The 16,133-nt window shown below is 41.8% G+C and overlaps 1 protein-coding gene across 2 annotated transcripts in view; it reads right to left on the bottom strand.

Moving 5' to 3' along the window:
* Positions 1 to 16,133, bottom strand: part of Tet2 (tet methylcytosine dioxygenase 2) — an 85,498-nt gene that overhangs the window by 42,305 nt on the left and 27,060 nt on the right. For both annotated transcript variants that reach the window (XM_075981294.1, XM_075981293.1), the window contains exon 2: positions 13,123 to 13,266. The gene's annotated coding sequence lies outside the window, so the exon portion shown is untranslated. The remainder of the gene's footprint in view (positions 1 to 13,122; positions 13,267 to 16,133) is intronic.

Raw genomic sequence — 16,133 nt, 5'->3', positions numbered from 1 at the left:
CACGCATGTGTGCACACATGCACGCGCGCACACACACACATACACACACCAAGATAGCCTAAAAAATCCTGAATAATAAAAGAACTGATGGAAATATTACAGTGAACAGAAAGACTATATTCAAAGAATAAATATAAATTACTAAAAAACAAAACAGAAAACACAAACTACAGGGTATTTTTTTATTCTGAATTTTCTTTTTTTAATTTCATTTTACATTCCAACTACAGTTCTCCCTCCCACCCTTTCTCCTGCTCCACATTGTTTCCCCCCAGCCCATCCCCCATTTATTTCTTCCAAAAGGTAAGGCCTCCCATTGGGAGTTAACAAAGCCTAGCACATTCAGTTTCAGCAGGACCAAGCCCCCCCCAGCCCTGCATCAAGGCATCCAACCTTAGGGACTGGGTTCCAAAAATGCACCAGGGATAGATGTTGGTCCCACTACCAGGGGCCCCTCAGATAGACCAAGCTATATCTACCGCATGCAGAGGGCCTAGTTTGGTCCCATGCAGGCTTCACAGCTGTTGGTCTAGAGTTCATGAGTTCCCATGAACTTGGTTCAGCTGTCTCTATAGATCTCCCTGTCATGATCTTGACCTCCCTTGCTTGTATATTCTCTCCTCCCTCCCTCTCTTCTACTGGATTTCTGGATCTTGACCTGATGCTCGGATGTGGGTCTCTACTTCTGGTTCCAACAGTTACTGGATGAAGGCTCTATGATGACAGTTGGAGTATTCACTAATCTGATTACAGGGAAAGATGGGTTTGGGCTCCCCCTTCAATAGTGCTAAGAGTCTTAGTTGGAGTCATCCTTGTGGATTCCTAGCACCAGGTTTCTCCCTAACCCCTCCATCAAGGTATCTCTTTCATTGTTCTCCCACTCCATCCCTCCCCCAACTCTACCATCCCATCCCCTCATTTCTCATCCGCCATCCCTTATCCTCTACTGCCCCCACCAGCACCCCCAGTTTACCCAGAAGATCTCATGTAATTACCCTTTTCAGGATAATCCTTGCAGCCCTTTTAGGGTCTTCCTTGTTACCTAGCTTCTCTGGAGCTGTGGATTGTAGACTGGATATACTTTACATCTAATATCCATTTATGAGTAAGTACATACTATATTTGTTTTTCTGAGTTTGAGTTACCTCAGGATGATTTTTCTAGTTCCATCTATTTGCCTGTATATTTCATGATATCATTGTTTTTTTTATAGCTGAGTAATAATACTCCATTGTATAAATGGACTACATTTTCTTTATCCATTATTTTTTTGGTTGAGGGGCATCTAGGTTGCTTCCAGGTTTGGGCTGTTACAAAGAATGCTGCTATGAACATTGTTGAGCAAATGTCCTTGTGATATGATTGAGCATCCTTTGCATATATGCTCAAGAGTAGTATCACTGGGTCTTGAGGTAGATTGATTTCCAATTCTCTGAGAAGTTGGTATACTGATTTACAAGTTTGCACTCCCACCAGCAGTGGAGGAGTGTTCCCCTTACTTCACATCCTCTCCAACATAAACTGTCTTTAGTATTTTTGATCTAAGCCATTCTGACAGGCTACGATGTAAGAAGATTTTCATTTCTCTGATGATTAAGGATGCTGAGTATTTCCTTAAATGTCTGTTGGTCATTTGAGATTCTTCTGTTGAGAATTCTCTGTTTAGATCTGTATTCCATTTTACAACTGGAATATTTGGTATTTTGATGTCTAGCTTCTTGAATTCCTTGAATATTTTTATTTTTAGATCAGCTCTCTGTCAGATTTGGGGTTGGTGAAGATATTTTACCATTCTGTAGGTTATTGTTTTGTCTTGTTTACCAGGTCCTTTTACCTTATCAAAACTTCTCAGTTTCAGGAGGTCCAATTTATTGATTGTTGTTCTCAGTGTCTGTAATACTGGAGTTATCGTTAGGAAATGGTTTCCTGTGCGAATGCATTCAAGGGAACTTCCCATTATCTCTTCTATGAAGTTCAGTGTACCTGGGTTTATGTTGAGGTCTTTGACCCACTTGGACTTGAGTTTTGTGCATGGTGATAGATATGGATCTATTTTCATTCTTTTACATGTTGACATCCAGCACCTTTTTCCCATTGTACAGTTTTGGCTTCTTTCTCAAAAATAAGGTGTTCATAGTTGTGTAGATTAATATCAGGCTCTTCAATTCAATTCCACTGTTCCACATGTCTATTTTTATGCCAATACCAAGCTGTTTTTTATTACTATAGCCCTATAGCAGAGTTTTAAGTCAGGGATTGTGATGCCTCCGGAAGTTCACTGTGAGAACATTTGATGGGAGGGTTCTCTCATCAAAGGTCCTAATTTAGAACAATACATACAATTGTTGGAAATGACTCACATTAGCTGCAACCCAATTCATAGGGAGCAAGTATTTAGTTCGCTTGGTCTTACCATCTATCCAGCTGACTATTGGGTGCAAAGGACCAGAGACAGTGAGGACTCTGTACATTTACTAGAGTATCTCAGCCTGTCTAAAGCAAGAAACTTCACATTTCCTTCCTGTCCACAGAATACAGGACCCTGGCATTAATCTGAACAAATTCAAACTTCAACTATTGTTAATCCAAATAAATCCTGATCGTGTAACTCATATCTGAAATAAACAACCATGGTGAACTCAGAGTTCAGACTTCACCCAAACAAGCACATTATATACGAACCATCTATTTTTATTTATTATGTGCAAGTTGTGACTTTTTAAAAACAAAATTCAGGGCCAGGGGTGGTGGCAAATGCCTTTAATCCCAGCATTTAGGAGGCAGCGATAGGCATCTGCTGTCTGAGTTGGTCTGAGTTGTGACCAGCAAATCTCAGGACAGCAACACAGAGAAACCTTATTTTAAAAAAAGAAAAACAGAACCTTGAGCTGGCACACACTTTTTTTTTCCCCTAGCAGATGCTAAAATTTAATGGCTTTGTCCATTATTTCCTTCTTGATTCTAAACACTTGAATTTCAGAGTGGATTTGATAACAGTTTAGTTTTTGGTAGCTTTTGTTTTAATTGGTATCAAGTGTCCTGCTGTCTTTCATTATGGCAGGTCACCATGTCAAAAGTTCAGGGCGACACCAAAGAAGAAAACTCATGCTGTGTTACCCTCCATCTTCAGGATTCATTGGAAACGCTACCTGCTTGCTTGGGCCCTGGATTCTGCCCACTGCCTCTTCACTGTTTATCTCTGCCAGGAAGAGACTGGGTTTGCTCGGACACTAAGACTACAAGATTCATACAACAAGGTGGCCAAATAAAAACACCTTAGCTTTTAAAGACTTATTTCATGCTAAAAATCAGCCTAGTCTTTGTACCCTTTACGCCTAAAGGCAAGAAAAATAACTAGAAAATTAAAAATAAGTGTGAGGGGAATCCCAGACACTCCCAATGAGTTGTTATGGAGAATTCTAACTAATGCTATTTGCTTGAACATCTGCTAAGGACGTTTTCCGCCACTTCCCACATTTTCTACCATTCCTATCACAGTAATAATAATGATGCCTTTAAGAATACTACATTGAGCCTAGAGTTCATGATCCTAAAGAAGCAAAATAACAAGGTGAACCCAATGAAAAACATATGTAGACCCACCTGGAAATTGGAAACAGACAAGATTGCTTGACAAAATTGGGAGTATGGGGGTGGGAGGTAGAAGGAAGGGGAGTAGGAGCGGAAAAGGAGAGGGTTAGGAGAACATGAGGGAATGGGGTAGTTGAGATGGAGGAAGGGCAGATTTGAGAGCAAGGAAAGGGATATCTTGATTGAGGGAGCCGTTACGAGGTTAGCAAGAAACCTGGCTCTAGAAAAATCCCCAGGATTCCACAAGGATGACCCCAGCTAAGACCCTAAGCAATAGAGGAGAAGGAGGCCCAAAATGGCCCTGCCCTGTAGTCAGACTGATAATAATCTTAAATAGCACCATAGAACCTTTGTCCAACTACAGATGGAAACAGAGGCAGAGAACCACATTGGAGTACTAGACCAAGCTCCCAGGTCCAGTTGAAGAGTGGAAGGAATGAGAGAATATTAGCAAAGAGGTCAAGACCATGAAGGGGTTCATCCGCTGAAACAGTTGACCTGAGCTAATGGGTGCTCACCAACTCCAGCTGGACTGGGAAGGAACAAGCATAGGACCAAACTAGTCCCTCTGAATGAGGTTGACAGTTGTATGGCTGGGGAAGACTGAGGGGTCACTGGCAGTGGCACTGGGATTTATCTCTACTGCATGTACTGACTTTTTGGGACCCTATTCTCTTTGAATGCATACCTTGCACAGCCTAGATATAGTAGGGAGGACCTTGGACCTTTCACAAAGCAAAGTGCCTTACCATCTCTGAAGATTAGAGGGGGTGGAGAGAATGGGAGGAGGGGAGGAAGTGGGAATTTGGATTCTTATTTTTTTTAATCTAATAAATAAATAAATAAATAAATAAATAAATAAATAAATAGAATACTACAAAGTCAAGACAGCCCAAGTGACTTCCCCAGAAGAAAGAAAACAGCTGGACTCTTCCAGCTGTGGAGGCACACCAGGCCTGAAGGATAAAGCCACCACCATGGGCAATCATTTCAGTTCCTTTGACCCCCATCCATAAAACTATTTTCACTGCTACTTTATAAGTGTAATTTTGCTGCTGTTACAAATTACAAATACCTGATATGCAGGATAAGATACGCAAGCCCTGGGAAAAGGCCACTCGACACAAAGGGGGCAAGACCTACAGTTTGAAAGCCGTCGTATTAATGCCTAAAACCCCTTATGGTTTAGTTTTCAACTCTGCAACTCTACCTTAAGAACTCAAATTGAAGCCGGGTGTGGTGGCACGCGACTTTAATCCCTTGCTGGCCTAGAACTCATTATGTAGACCAGGCTGTCTCTAAACTCAAATCTGCCTGCCTTTCTTCTACTTAAGCAGCTGAGATTAAAGGCCAGGAGTGCTGAGATTAAGGTGTGCACCTTCCACCCCCTTAGTCGCTTACCTTGAACGTCTGCTTTCTATTTTAAGTTTCTTTGAAGCCAGTATCCAACAATAGAAGCCTTTCATGAGTTCGTTTCTACACTCATGGATAAAATTAAAGCACAGAGAAGTAGAAATATTATAAGCAGACGCCTTAAAATGATTGAAGAAAAACAAAAAAAATCATAAATATATTAGTATTAATATATTCAGTACTAGGTGGTAGTAGGAGTTCAGATTCAAAGTTTTGAGAATTTTTAGAAAAATGCAGATGAATCCACACTGTTCAGAGTCCAGTCATGAGCTCTCTCCTAAACCTCTATAGGGAAAGCTACAGAAAACAAAGCTGTGCTGTCTACTCCTTACTTGGATAACTTTTCAGTTGGAGTTAAAAAAAAAAAAAACAACATGCCAACAGACTGTGCAGTGAAAAGCCTCCTCAGTCCCTGCACAGCAGCTGAGCGGAGCACGCAGATGCCATGTGCCATCCCTGCGTCACAGTCACATGCGGAATGCTAACCCAGAGAGAGAGAGCGACACTCTTTTCCCAACAAGAGGCTCAGCAGTAAAGTAAGGGATGGGGCAAGCTGGAGAAACCAATGCCTTCAAGTCCAAGTAGCCAAAGGCAGCAAGTGTCCCATCTGTCCACAACACGGCTGGAGCTACTCTTAGCGCAGCGAAAGGACTCACGGTCACACGAGTGTGCATTGTTCATACTGCTCAGGCTCACAGAAAGGGGGACCAGTGTGATGGATCTTCCTCAGCTTGGGGGGCTGAAGGGCCAAGGGAATACCATACATAACCTGGACTAGAAACCAGGACAAGCGAAGAGGACCCAAAGTAAAGTGCGGACAGGCAGGAAACAACTCCCAAAGCGTCTTAATGAAGATTTCTAAATGCCCCCCCTTAAGTGACTCTCTCAGCTACCTAGAGTCTACTACATACAGGACAGGTAAATCCTTCTTCCTTTAGAATAAATGAAATTTTCTCCCCCTAGAAGAAAATCCAAAATACCTGTGCTGCAAAAATGGAGTCCAACTGCCTGCTTCTCCCTTGCTCTCATACTACAGCTGACACAGAAAACTTATGTGAGCCACACGGTGTGTATCTCTTCCCACTAACAACAGCTCGGGAGGGTAGCAACTACAAAAGGTAGTGCAACATGCCCTTGTATTTTCTTTTTGGATAGACTAGCTTTCTATGTAGACCTCACTGGCCCAGAAAGAAGATTTGAGTTTAAGGCTTGGGCTCAAAAGCAGAAAGGGCTGGGAGTGATAACAGACAGGCAGGGAAAGGCAGAGGGGTATGAATAAATGAATGAATGAATGAGCGAACAAATGACTCTCCCCAGTGCTGGGATTATAGCTATGTGCAACTACACAGCCAGCTATGCAATTTCTATTTCAAAAGAATGTGTAATGTGTCAGGTGGGCACGGTGCTGCATGAATTTAATCTGGGAGGCGACAGTAGGCAAATCTCTGAGTTTGAAGCCAGCCAGTGTTACATAGTAAGACCTTGTCACAAAGAGAGAGAGAGAGAGAGAGAGAGAGAGAGAGAGAGAGAGAGAGAGAGAGAGAGAACAAACCAGTAAACTTGCTTCATTTCTATTAGCACTAATAATTCCTGATTGGCCAATTGGCATAACTACACTCCTGTCCCTACTTGAGATTCAGAGCTACAGACATGGCTGGCATTCTCTAGAACTTGGACATGTTTTCAAAGGCTTGAATCTGTGTTCCCAGATCCTGTTTAGTCCCAAGCAACTTTAATCTTTGGTTTTTTTTTTTTCTAAATTGACTTTATTCTAGGTCAACAACGTTAAAGAGATTTCTGTTTCCTTTTCTGAGCAACTCTTTAGTCAAAGAAGAAAGTAAAATGTTGAAATAAATACCAGAAAATGGTAATGAGCATAGCACATCTCAAAATGCATAAAATGGATGGGCTGTAGTGAGTTAGAACTTGAGTCTTAAAATCCTTTGTTTCCAGAGGAACAAAAAGAAAATGTTGGTATCCAATTCAATAGTTTAAGAGAGAACTAGATGTGGTAACAAAGAACCCTGTGATCTTATCGCGTGGGAGGTACAGGCCAGGGAATCGGGCGTTGAGATATATCTTCAGAAAGAAAGGAAAGGAAATTGTGAAATTTGTGTGGACCTAGAGAAGATCACATTGAGTGAGATACACCAGATCTGGGAGCAGCAAGACAACTGTCACATGCTGTCTCTCTTAGTTCCAAATCTTCAGAGTTGAGTACATAGCCTGGAACAACTGCAGAATTCAGGAAAGCAGAAAGGGACCATCGCTGGAGTAGGGGAGCAATGGCAGGACACATGTGATCTAATCAAGGAAATGTGATCTAATTAGGGGGCTCGAAGTAGAGAGGGGAAAGAGATAGATAACAGAAGGCGAAAGGAAGACAAAATAACAGCAAGGATGTCTTAAAGCCTTAAGCCCCATACCATCAACTATCTATTGTAGACAAATCTGCTATAAACTGAGGCTGGAGAGGTGGCTAAACGTGTAAGAGCACCTTCTGCTTTTGCAGAGTACCTAGTCCAGTTTCCAGCACCCACGTGGCAGCTCACAACAGTCTGTCACTCCTGTTCTAAGGGGCCCAGTACTCTCTCTGCCCTTTGTAAGCATCAGGGATGCTTATGGTGCACATATGTACATGAGGGTCAAATGTTCACACATAAAAAACTGCCATAAACGTTTGTGCAGGTTTTTATGTGGATACAAAAATATTTAGTTCACTTGGGTAAATACTCAAGATAAATACCAAGTTGTTGTTGTGTTTAAATCTAAACCCTCACCAAGATTTAAGGACAGTGCATTTTTTGGTCAAAAGTTAAAAAAGTCTTAAACAAATAAAACATTTACTACAGGATCAGAAATTCTACAAGAAGAATATTATTGGCCTGATGTTAATATTAAAAAAAACTAAGATGACATTCAGCATCTTCATATTTTGATAAGGAATCTGGTAAGTTAATACCTGAAATGATGATAAACATTTCTAGAACCCTTCGCTGTCACTGTGACTTTCGTTTAGACTACGAAGTACTTTCACCAAGACTCTCATTTCTGCTTAAAATATCTCATGAGATCAATAGGAGCAAGTGATACTTCACTGGAAGAGGAAACTGAAACACAAGAGTGGTGAAAATGACTTTCTCGGGGCCGCTCTATTTTAGTACGGTCTACTTGTACTAAATGCAAAGGCCACGTGACATGTGGATACGTAGCTATGCAAAACTGCTGCCCAGCTATTTATGAATTTAAGGATGGCCAAAGTCCTCAGCTGAATCCTATGGCAATGTCCGTGTTCTCTCACTCAGTTCCCTATGTTTTAGTCGATCTAGAACAGGGTTTTTGCTTTCACATAATTCAGCCAGTGCTCAGATCATTCTGCGACAGGGTAGAGAGAAGAAAGAAATGATACCGAGCTCTTGAAAACAGACAATCAAGTCTTCCAAATATACCTCTGCTGTTCACTTACTAAACAATTATATCTATTTTTAAAAATTGAACTAAAAACACAGGGTCAGCAAGACAACCCAGCAGATAAAGAAAAGCAGTTGAATTTGATAGTTCCATCCTCACCACACACCTGGTAGACGGAGAGGTCCCACTTCAAAGGGTAGTGTACCATGGCATACTCATTCATACACACACATGCACACCCACACATAATAAGTGTAATAAAACTTTCAAAAATTGTACAAATGTTTAAAAATAATTTGAGGACTAGAGAAGACTGTATGAGATGATCTCTTCTGTGCATTTTTTTTTAAAAAAAAATCCTACAGTAGCCAAGTATGATAGTGACCTATAGTCAGGCTACCTGGGAATCTGAAGCAGGAGGATTACTTAAGTCAGACCAGGCAACATAGTATGACCTCATGTCAGTAACAGACACATAACAAACTATCCCAAGATTCGAAGGACAAACGGATGAGGTTTGTTAGACAAGTGCCTACAGACTTCAGTTCACAGGGCTGAACTGGTTTGTAAGGAAGAAACCCTGAAATCTTCATTTGAACTGTAGGTGAAGATTGAAAACTGCGGAGTAGGAAGAACTGTGTCGAGAACATCAGATAGAGTTGTCTGTTTCTAGAGGGACAATGAGAAGTAGGCCATTAAGAGAGCCATGCACTCCCCTAAAAGATAAACAGAAAATGAACACATCATCAAAAACAACCATTTCAGGTGGCCGTGGTGGTGCACGCCTTTAATACCAACACTCAGGGAGGCAGAGGCAGGCGGGTCTCTTGAGTCTGAGGCCAGCCTCGACTACAAAGAGAGCTAGGGTAACATAGAGAAACCCTGTCTTGAAAATCAAATCAAAACCAACCAAACTAATGAAGCAGGAAAGATGACTTATTTAAACAAGGAACCTTTGGTAAGTGTAGATAGAGGGAAAAAACCAAGAACTTGGGTATATATTCCTGCACACAACTTTTGTACTATGCTAGTATTTACCTAAATTTTAATATATGGTTAAGAGACTTTTAGAAACTTATTTGGCTCATTTCAACTCTTATATGAACTTTGACTTCAAATATGCCCCCAATTTGTCCTTTGAAAACAACAGGGGGAAATTTTAAACTAGTCTCCTTCATCTCCTGTGTGCAACTAGTATCTGAATCCTCTTGATTATTCTCTAAATATATCAGGTCTCTTTGTCCATTTCATTCCTATCTCTTGGCATAATTCAGGTCTTCAAGGTCACCCTGAATCCCATATCTCCCCAAAATTGCATTACTGGGGATGAGATCACTTTGCTATCCACTGTGGCATTTAAAGCCAGTATTTGCAGGACAGGGTGCAGTAGTCTTTAGGTTGATCTGATCCATTCTCTCACCACCTGCCCACAGGAGCTCTATAGGGAGTGGCATCCTCATCCAACCTCAGGACCCATGTCATCAATATTCTACACCATAGATTTTGCCCTCCACTTCTCCACTAGGATGCCACTCCTGTTACCTCCCATCCTGCAAGATCCAGATCCTGCCCCTGACTTTCTCAGGTCCTCATCCATTGCCACTTACCTGAGGATATGGGCAAATATTTACTGATGGAACACCTGTAAGCTGTAGCACTCTGGTTCTCCTTGGCTTCCTCTGAAACTATTTTCTTAATCTTTGTGACTTTTTTCTGTTACTTAGAACATTTTGCCCTAATTAAATGCTTTTATCTAATATTCTCAACATGTCTTCTCTGACTGCTGGCTCTCCAATTAACTATCTCATAATCATTCCCAGTTTCCTCTTTCTTGTGTATATATCTGTGTGTTTGTTTAAGGCATCGGGTCTTGCAAGAATGCCCAGGCTCTGAACCCTGGGCCCGGACAGTCCCTCCTGCCTCAGCCTCCCGAGAAACTAAAAAAGCAGGCATATTACATCACGTCCAGCTTTGTTCTTTACTTTATGCTTAATAGCTCTTGCTATACAGCATACTGCCTTCTTAAAACTACCATGGTTTTCCTTTGTCTCCTTCAGACTCCTAAGGTCACCAAAGACAGAGATTTCTGTCTGTTTCCTAGTATTTGATAGGCATCCAAGAAAAATTTCACAAAAGAAGAAAAGAAAAGAAAACTTCACAACAAATTCCTATCTTAAAAGGTACAAGGGGAGACAAGTATATATAGCTTTGGTGCAAAGCCCACGCCTACCATGATCAAGGCTCTGGGTTCCATCCCCAGGACTGCATATAGTTAGAAACACTCAAGTGTGGGGCTGGAGAGATGGCTCTGCAGTCAAGCACACAGACTGCTCTTCCAGAGGACTCAGTTCCTTTCCCAGCACTCACAGCTGCTCACAGCTGTCTGTAGCTCCAACACCCTCTTTTAGTCTCCGAGGGCACCAGGCATACATGTGGTGCACAGACATGCATGCAAAACACTCATTCGCATCGAGAATTAATTAAAGAAATACTGGAATGAAACAAAATAGAAACCGAAGGAGCCATTAAGATTGGTAATAAATATTAAAACCGTTAACAGTGATAACAACGAAAGACATGGTAGTATAGAACTAGGAACTCACACTGTGCCTGACCCAACACATCGTATCTTTAAATCAATCCTATTGTCATTGTCTGTTCTAGCCTAACTGCCAAGTAAAGCAGGCTTTAAACAGACCCTTCATAAATGAACTCCAACGTGCCCTAGGCTTATGTAGCATGAAGGTTAAGGCCTAGGCTGAGTTGATCCGACAGTGAGTGTGAGTGTTAACTAAGGTTGGAGGGTGTGGTTAAGCGAAAGCGCTCTGCAGACAGCCACTTCTCAAGCCATGAACATTTTCATTTCTAATCCTCTTTTGTTATTTCTCTTGCACTTTCCCATAAACTTGCACACTCCCTTCCTCACCCACCCCCCCACCTCCAAGAAGAGAATCTCTGAGTAATGCTGTGACCTCGCTAAAGAGATAAAAATTCCATCTTAAAATATATGTTCTCAGTTCTCACGTAAAGGACGAGAGCAGAATGAGTGGCCACAGTTGGCATCCACGGCGTGAAGTGAGCAACCATTCAGTGAGGAGAAAAAAAAATACGTCAAGAATGCTTTGTTCATAATTACCCAAGATTTTCCAACATGAGCAGAGAAAGAGGAAGTCTAAGAATATGAAGAACCAAGAGGAAAATCTTCATTCTGAGAGTTCCCTTTCAGTGACCTGAAACCCCCTGGGTAAAGAGGTAATCTAGGCAGAGATGCAAGCCTCTGAAGCCACAGGGCTTTAACTGAGGACACCAAGAAGGATTTCTCAGCATCATATCAGCATCTCAGAAGTACCAAGCGGCAGTGTGGATGCCTAAATCCTCAGGCCCAGAGAATGGGTGTGGAGATTATAGCTACCCAGCTTTCTGGGGAACTCATCACACTGAATATACAACGACACACTGAAGCTGAACTACTGCTAAGAGTTACAGGGGAAACTGCCTAGATCTTCTTCTCACTCTGACCTTCTGGGCTCGCCCACGACAGTCACCCCTAAAACTCAGCTGCCTTCTAATACAGGCAAGCCCATAAGCATAATGCATTCTTGTTTTCTGTGGGGGGAAATCCATTTGTTTCCTACTTCTATACATGCATATAAGTAAATGAACTGGTTTTATAAAGGATTCTTACTTTAGGACAAGAGAGATGGCTGACTCAGTAGGTCAATGTTGCTTCTGGCAACCCTGACAACCTGAATTCCATCCCCAAGACCCACATGGTAGAAGGAGAGAATACACACACACAGTAAACAAATTAAAATTAAAAACAAAAACAAAAGAGTAAAACTAAACTTAGTTTAGGGCTAGCAAGAAAGGTAAGGGTGTTGGCTGCCAGGGGTCACAACCTGGGTTCTGTCCTCAGAAGCCACATGTAGAAGGACAGAACCCACAACTTCAAGTTGTCCTCTGAACTACACACACACATTAACACACACATGCACACATACACTCATACACTCGCACACACATTCATTCACACACAATATGGAATGTCTCCTTTTGAGTAAATAAATGTAACAAAATTTTACCTTTTTTTAAAGAACCTTTAGTTTGGGAAACTCACTAAGAGTTTGGTGCATTAAAAGCAAATTGGTCTTTATCAAGATCAACTTTAAAGACACAGGAATTATTTGGGTTTTCCTCCACCCACGGCCTGTGTTTTTGTACTTTCAAAGCTGTATGGGTGCCCTCTCTGATCTGCTGTGCACACCTTAGTTCTCTGCTTGTGCTCAGATGCCAACTGCTAAAGCTACCTGCTTCCCCCTGGGAGTGTTCACTTGACAGACTGATAACCAAATGCAAATATCACTGACTTAGTCTTCACAAGACAGGAATGTAGCCACAAGTGAACAGCAAACAGAGGAGAGGGATACTGTGTCAATAATAATAATAACAACAAGTATTTTTCTATGCTTAGTTATATGCGAAGGCTAATTCTTTTTTAGTAAGAATCAGACATTAAGAATCTGGTAGGAATTCTATAAAAATAACAACAATCCCCCAAAATACAGATAGGCATAAAAATCATACAATGTTAGAGATTGATTTTAAAATCTAATCCTTGTGTCTTAGGGAGTTAATCATCCTAATTCACAGTGTGACCCGGAGTTGCTTGGCATGTGAGTCAAACATCCACTGTGCCCCATGCCTTACCAGCAGCGCTGTCCCTCACTGCTCCTCCTGGATCATGTCCTGTTGACCGTGTGTGAGCCCATCTCCTGCTTCCAAGCACCGCAGCGGGACAGGAACAAGGGACATGGAGAGTCTTGGAGGGTAAGCTGCTGAACGTTTACCAGCCTAGAGAAGACAAAGTTCATTTATTCTTCATTTGCCAATACCACATGGCATCTACGCCTATTACTAAGGTGTGATATGCTTTTTTAAAAGGTCTCAGATGCCTAGGACTGTTGTCTCAATTACACTGATTACTTATAAAAAAAATTAGGATTAAAAGATTTTTACCAAAGCAGTGATCCTTTTAAATATCCCAACAAAATGCCCATCTGGGTCGAGTTTGAAACTCCCAAATATCCTGGTCCTCAATCCTTGCAATGGTCAACTAGGTTTCCTGACCACTGCCTTACATTACTTCATCTGTCAGGCTCAGTGCCCCTCAGCCTGGCTGTAAAAACAGCATCTGAGTGTAAGGCTGAGCCTTCCACCTGAGAGTCTGACCTACTGGATTATGGAAGAACTTTGTCCCCAGGTAATTCTATGGAAGCCAGCTTCGGGGATCATCCATCAAAGCCCCCGCACTTACTGAGATGAAGCACTAACTTAATTGTAGTATTTATTCTGTATACATCGTGTGAAAGAAGCTCACGCTGGGTGCTGCGGAAAGGGGAAGGCATTACAACAGGTGGTCTCTATATTCTGGAACTTTCATTTCCTGATATGCATTTTAAAAAATGTTACATGAGAAGAAAAATGCTTTGAAAACATAACCTGATCCACCAGTCAAGGATACAGTAAAAGTCTTGAGTGCTACAGAACACAGAAAACTTAGAGTCCTAAGGGTAGGGTGGAGTTAACTGAGTGAAAAATGGAGAGGGGCGAAGAGGAGGAGCAAGACTTTATGAAACTGGCTGGGGATGGAGGTTACCCGAACAGAGCACTGGAAGAATGAAAGAAAAAATGCAAAGCAGAATCTAAGAGTTTCAACAAAATAGCTAATGTACCACTATCCTGCACGCTGGAAATGGCCCTGGAACATCCGCAGACAGTACCCAGAGTAGCGCCAGCTGCTGACACCATGTTCCAGGGGTAGCAGTGGGGTCACTGGGCACTTGGGAACTCTTGGGTCAATAGGGAGTGTCACTGCTTTGAGCAAGATTGTTCAATCATTTTTGTTGTTCTTTAAACAGGAAATACTAAACTATCTTGCCACTGGCTGCCACCTTTTAGAGTCTCAAAAGCATGTCTGGGTGGTTCCCACTTTCCTACGACTGTAGCAACACTTATTGTTGTATGCCCTTTTATTTATATTTATCTCCATGAGTGGTAAGCGGTAGAAGGTTTAGGTGCTATAAATAAGCATAGGTAAGATATTTAGTTCTTTAGCTATACCTGAAGTGACTGAGTCTGAAAGAAGAGAGTGGCAGAGGAAATGACCAGCCGGGAAGATACTATAAGGAAATAAACACGAAATTCAGTGACAGTCTAGATATGCAGAGGAAAAAGAACGGTGCGGTTACAGTCACAAAGCACTGGGTTGGATGGACTGTATCAATGATGATATCAACCAGATAAATGTTTCATTCCTGGAAGGAACGCTGAGATGAAACATAAATTCTTCGCCTTAAAGCACATGAGGAAATCTAGGCATTCCAAATAAAGAAAGATGAAATTTAGGGATTCTCTGTCCTTTCCTCCTCTCTCTACTTCCACCCCATCCTCCCTCCATCTCTCCACGAGGAACTACTGGTTGTGTTACAAGAAGGTTGTGGCCACTGCCTGGCACACATACTTGAGGGTCCTTCAGCTGGGTTCAGCCACATAGAAACAGAACACTAAAGAAGGCAAAGGGGTTTCTGCCTTCCTGTTTTCTGTTTAAAATTTAAATTAGTAAAACAATACTAAATAGTATCCGGATCTCGGCTGTTAGCCTCTGCGATGGAATACTTTGTCTCCTCCACTCTCAGACGGGCATGAGTGTACTCAGAGAGACTTCCCTCCACAGCCTGGCATAGGTTCGGGACTCCTAGAGGACTACAATTGTGTTGCTACAGTGAGTTATCTGGGATTCCAGCTGGCAAACTGTCAAAAAGAACCACAAGGTTCCAGTTTCCTAGGCCCCAAACAACCTCTCAGCAAAAACTCTACTACTGACAAATGCAATGGAATGATACAGACTCTATAAAAGTGTAATCTTTCTGAAATTATGTAGCTCCTAGATGTATTTTGCCCTTAAATCAAAATCTACTCTAATTTTATCCTTACTAGTTATTCAGTGTTTTAAAATAGATTTTCTGCTATATTTTCTAGAAGGTAAAACTTAATAAGTAAAAAAAAAGCTATGCTCTATTAAAGGCATTTGGGTTCTTTTAGTTTTTAACATAGTGTCTACTGTATGTAGATGACAGATTCCCAGAGCCTGGACTCAACCAACCAGGCTTCAGAGTCTCAGTGGACTCAGAGAAGGCTCAAGGTAAAGACAGCTCATTTCGATAAAAGCTAACAATTCCTTGTTTAAATCATAGAAGCACACTTCCTTTCCTTCTTTCCTTTCTTTTCTATGTATGGGAGGTATGTGTTTGCGTGTGTGCACATATGTGCGTGCATTCACATAGCGCATGTGTGCACATGTGTGTACATACATATGTGCATGCATGCATGTGTGTTTCTGTGTGTGAATATACAGACGTGCATGCATGTGTGTGTGTGCACATGCATACGTGCGTGCGTGCGCGTGTGTGGTGTACGTGTGTGAACATCAACCTCCATTGCTCTCCATTTAGTGGGGCAGGCAGGCGTCTCTCACTGAATCAGGAGCTCTTCTGGCTAGTCTAACTGACCAGCTTGCCTCTGATGCTGGGATTCCAGCCAGTTTCCAGGCATGCTTTTCTGTAGATTTTGGAATTCTCACACTTGTGCAGTAAGCATTTCATCCACTAAGTCACATCCCTAGTCAAAGCAGTCCTTTAACAGAAGAAAAAGAAATCTCT

Source organism: Microtus pennsylvanicus, chromosome 7 (assembly GCF_037038515.1).
Source record: "Microtus pennsylvanicus isolate mMicPen1 chromosome 7, mMicPen1.hap1, whole genome shotgun sequence".
In the NCBI taxonomy this organism is placed as follows: domain Eukaryota; kingdom Metazoa; phylum Chordata; class Mammalia; order Rodentia; family Cricetidae; genus Microtus; species Microtus pennsylvanicus.
This window is presented reverse-complemented; position numbering and strand designations above follow the sequence as displayed.